The sequence below is a fragment of the Portunus trituberculatus genome, chromosome 18 (assembly GCF_017591435.1).
Source record: "Portunus trituberculatus isolate SZX2019 chromosome 18, ASM1759143v1, whole genome shotgun sequence".
In the NCBI taxonomy this organism is placed as follows: Eukaryota; Metazoa; Arthropoda; class Malacostraca; order Decapoda; family Portunidae; genus Portunus; species Portunus trituberculatus.
The window spans coordinates 13,485,549-13,490,548 of record NC_059272.1 but is presented as its reverse complement, the minus strand read 5'-3'; the positions used below and the strand labels follow the sequence as shown (position 1 = coordinate 13,490,548).

The 5,000-nt window shown below is 40.0% G+C and overlaps 2 protein-coding genes across 3 annotated transcripts in view; one reads left to right on the top strand and one right to left on the bottom strand.

Moving 5' to 3' along the window:
• The window catches only part of LOC123505444, a 50,877-nt gene that overhangs the window by 13,330 nt on the left and 32,547 nt on the right, over nt 1–5,000 (bottom strand). Inside the window, exon 2 of one of the 2 annotated variants that reach the window (XM_045256733.1) lies at nt 2,932–3,069. The exons of the other annotated variant lie outside the window; for it this stretch is intronic. The gene's annotated coding sequence lies outside the window, so the exon portion shown is untranslated. The remainder of the gene's footprint in view (nt 1–2,931; nt 3,070–5,000) is intronic. 2 annotated transcript variants of the gene reach the window in all.
• The window catches only part of LOC123505445 (arf-GAP with coiled-coil, ANK repeat and PH domain-containing protein 2-like), a 156,656-nt gene continuing 153,704 nt past the window's right edge, over nt 2,049–5,000 (top strand). Inside the window, exon 1 of the mRNA XM_045256735.1 lies at nt 2,049–2,231. The gene's annotated coding sequence lies outside the window, so the exon portion shown is untranslated. The remainder of the gene's footprint in view (nt 2,232–5,000) is intronic.

Genomic DNA, 5,000 nt, shown 5'->3' with positions numbered 1-5,000 from the left:
TAATAGCTTAAGCATCCCGTCGTCTGCTGCTCTTGAGGTCGACCGGCATGGCACTGATTCACTTTCTCTTCCTCTAATACTTCGATCCCTGCCTCCAAAAAAGCCTCTACGCCATCAATTACCTTGCCTTGCTTCTCCCGGATGCAGTTTCAGGACACTCTCTAATCCCGTATGGAGTGAAATAACCTTCACGACGAATGCATCTGGCTTTGAAATAGGTCATTCAGATTCCATGACTTTTAATTAGAATAGTCAGAGAAAGGAAATTATATGCCATGTCAGATATGAGGATGCTTTAGAATGGCTCGTAAAGAATAAGACGAAAGTAAAGAATAATATGATTAATTGAGGAAAGTAAAAGAATGGTGGACGAGGATATGCGTAGAGCTTTTATTGAAATGTAGAAAGAGGATAAAAGGCTGAACTAAAGAAAATTAAGGAATGAAAGTGAACTGAAAAGAATAACGGAGAAAATATAAAGTTAAGTCAAAGACGAAGATGGAAATAAAGAGAATAAAATAAGAGAGAAAAAAACTATAAAAAGAAGCATCAATAAACTGAAAGGTCACGGGAAAGCCATCCAAACACGCGTGGATATCGGACAGGATACAGGAAGGGACAGGCGAGCAGTAAGGATGACAGTGGAAGGAAACTGTGAGGGTGACTGGGCAGGATAAACATGAGAGGAGCTCACGGTAGACAAGATAACACGTGAGAGGATGAAAGGTAGAAGTGCAACTGAATGGATGCTAATAAGTAAAGAAAGTAAAGTGTATAGACAAGGAATGCGGTATGCGAGACAGACCAAGAGAGAGAGAGAGAGAGAGAGAGAGAGATACTATAGTACTATTACGACGCAAATTACAACATCGCAAAAAAAAATTATGTGACACCTTAATGCCCGTATCACACGGTCACGTATACCCGCGACAGCGTGTCGCGCGTCTGGAATATCGACGACCGCGTCGCAGAAAACGCCGATTTTCAGAGGACAGCGGGTCATCGGGAATGATCCAAGACCGTTGTCCATTTCCTGTGACTGGAAGACCGTCGTGGAAAGACTATAATGAACATACTCCACAAAAATACTGAATTATTCTTTATAATGCTTTATTTGGCATATATCATCAATATAATGCTGTAATTTTTCATGATTTGCATACCCATCACTTATACGATATTTATCAATTACCTACAGATAGTATCGGATTTTGTTTTGATTTGTTTACCACCACAAGTGCTGGACTAGCCACCTTCGCGTCCAAACCCTTGCCTTCCTTTTTCGTTTGTTCTGCTCTTGCAGTGCAATTGCATAAAGTCCAACAGCTAAGATAGAGTGGTCAACTGGGTCCATTGTGTTCAGTGGCGCTCCGCCCGGGTTTGTTGTTGTTGTGGTGGTGAAGGTCTCGGATGGAAGATCAGCGCCGTGTGCTATGTTTCCTGCGATCTGATCGTCGAACATACTGGTCGCGCGACACGCTGTCGCGGGTATACGTCACCGTGTCATACGGGCATTAGTATATTACACTGACTTGACTGAATATATGAGAGCGAAGCGAGGGGAAGTTAAGATGATTTACTCTTTCCTCTGTGTCATTTGGTGGTGTCGGATGAGATCTGTAAAATGTTCCCTTTCAGAATTTCCAGGTTATTAAACTTCTTTCTCGATTAGTTTTGAAAAGTTTCCAGATGCAGCTGCAATATTTAGTGGAGAGATAGATAATTATGTAGAGAGAGAGAGAGAGAGAGAGAGAGAGAGAGAGAGAGAGAGAGAGAGAGACTCACTATATACTATCTCATGATAATATATCAGAAAATGTGAGTTAATGGTATCCTGATGGAGAAAAATCCTCTAATGTAAATTAGCTTTAATTTTTAGTGTCTTTTTACGTAGTTGATGGTTATCATTCACGGCAGCGATTCGGAGCCTCACTCAAAATGTAAATGAAGTCCCAATTCTGTAATTTCCGTTACTGAAGGTTATATTCATGAAACTGATTTGAAGCTTTGCACAGAATATGAATGAAGCCTCAGATCAATACCTTCTGAGTGTGTGTGTGTGTGTGTGTGGGCAGGAAGGTCAGCAGGAGGACGCTGGTGTTCTCTTTGTATCGGTATCAGGTGTTGGGTGTGCAAAGCGAACAATTACACTGCAGCAGTGTGACGCGTTATCTTCCTCGAATTGAAACCTCGGATGCAGCCACTCACTGGATACTACTGATTGTGACAAGGTGAGTAAGGTGGGAGAGAAGAGGAGAGGATTGTGACACTGCTCGGCTAAGTGTGTGTGTGTGGTGGGGGGGGAAGGGTGCTCAAATTTCACAAGTAGGCAGCACAACGGAACATAATGCACTTATATTCACAAATTAATCTTTATAACTGTTATTACGGTTTCTGAAACTTAACGTGAAGTAGTTGCATCCAAGTTTAAAGAATTTCGAAACTCAACTAGCCACAAAATGAGTGAGCGAATCGTTGAAACTTTATAATGACTATAGTTGCATTTTTTGGGGGGTGTAAAATTATATAAGGTTAGGTCAATGAAGAAATGTGTGTCATGGTGTCATTAGCAGGGAAAGGGATTAGTGCTGCAAACAGTGTGAACTGTGTTTGTTTTCATTGAATATATTTGGTATTGCAAACTTTACGTAGTACATATATGCTTTTACTTTCTCAAATATACACAACTATCTATGATGATATATATGTATATGTATATATATATATATATATATATATATATATATATATATATATATATATATATATATATATATATATATATATCGTTTGGTAGAGGAAAGAGTGGTAATGACTGTACTTGCAGTGTCAGGCTTAGGGAACTTCGTGAAAAGTTTAGAAACGAGAGCACTAATGGAAAAGGTAATGAGGAAAGTAATGGGTTACGAGAGCCACGTTAGGGATCCTTACTCATTGGTCTTAGGTGAGGCTAATGGTGTGTGAGACGAGTCGTGCAACGAGTCTTCACGTTTCATAGAGATACCATAGCATATAACATGAGACGCAGCAACAGAAAGGCGGCCACAGCACTGCATGGGTGAAGGCAGCCTGAAACAAAAGGGATGAACAGTAATGGTGTAGAGAACAAGGTGGATAAAGTGATCAGTAAGGGAAAGTAAGCAGGGATGCGATTGAGGTACCAGTAGAAAAAAAAAGATTAATCGATAGAAAATACCAACGCCCACTTCAGGTCTGCCTCTAAATTGTTCTGGATCAAGTTAATTAAGTTGACGGATCACATGCACAATTAAGGAACGCGAATGTTGAATGTTATGAAAATTAAGTTAATCTACTGAGGGTAATAGGCAGTCCCAATCAATTATATAAGAGTAGAGTGACACAGAGAATTAGGTAGTAGCAGACACAGAGGCTGAGTTTCCAGAAGGCTTGATCAGAGAGCCGCCGAGATGAACGGAATACAGTAATGTAAATGAAACTTGAAAGTATAATGCAATCTAGAAATCAAGTACGGAATCTTATTAAAGGAGGCGTAGGATATTTACATGATGTTTTATGTTTGGTATAAAAAGTTTTCATGTTGTACGAAGATTAACCTAATTGTGGAATGTTTATGGCAACTGATGTGATGCTTATATCATGTGTGTTTTTCTACCTGAACATAAATTGCATCAATTGAATATTAACAGCATTTATGAGTTTTATATTGTCTGTTACCATATGTTGAAGATATATAAACTGACATCAAATATCCTTGAACGGACTTGAGATGAATGCTAGTAAGAATCTTCATGGTGACTTGTAAGAAACGTAAACAGTAGTAACTAATTAATATCTGAAAGGGTTTGTGAGCTTCCTATAGTCTTTAAATACTAGATCCATGCAGCATCACGGTCATGGAAGTACATTATATAGGGATTGTATAGGAAATGGAATACGTGGGATAGCGTGAAGACTATATAATGTAAGTGAAAGTGATTGTTTTGGTTGGTGAGAGAAATTGGGGTGTTAGGAGAGAACAGGGGTGTATAGTGAGAGGAACTGGGGTGTGTGATAAGGAAAACTGGGGTGTGTGGTGAGGAAAACTGGGGTGTGGTGAGAGGATGGGAAGTGTTGTGAGAGACTAGGGTGTGTGGTGAGGAAAACTGGGGTGTGTGGTGAGAGACTAGGGTGTGTGGTGAGGAATACTGGGCTGTGTGGTGACGAAAACTGGGTGTATTATGAGGAAAACGGGTGTGGTGAGAGACTGGGAAGTGTTGTGAGAGACTGGGATGCGTGGTGAGGAAAACTGGGACACTTGGTGAGAGACTGTTGGTAAAGAAAACTTGGGTGTGTGATAAGAGGGAATGTGGTGTGTGGTGAAAGATACTCGAGTGTGTAGTGCGGGAGCTTAAAATGCTTATTAAAGAAAATGGACGATAGGAAGGGAAAAGGAGACGCTGGGATAGTCCTATTGACCGCCATGAATATGTTACAAGGTCTAACTAAAAATAGCCCAAATTCCTCAGACCGATAGTGGTTGTACCCACGAGCTTATGTAAGTCTATGTTGATATGATTTCATCCCCCTCACCATCTCTCTCTCTCTCTCTCTCTCTCTCTCTCTCTCTCTCAAAAACAGAAACAAAATGAATGGAAGCGAGTTATAGGTTGCAAGCAGTAGTAACAGACACAGACTAATATTGCCAGATTGCTTAAATGAGTATATTGAAAATGATAGACAACAAGTGAAGATTCAAACGAGAAAAGAGAGGAGGAGGTCACTGCCGTTGTTGTGAGATGCGGAAGGAAAAAATTGATTACAGAAGGGGTGAAGGTTATGAATCGAGGAGCTGACCAGTACATCACTAAACCGATAACTTAAGAATCTTGAGTAGTAAATTCAATCCCTGAAGCACTGGAAATTGACACAAGGAAAATAAAAAAAACTAGAAAAAAAATGCTGCTGTTAATTCCAAACAGAAAGAACGAGTGGGAAGTGTTAGATGCAGGAAGAAATGTAGTTATGAAGTGATAGATTAA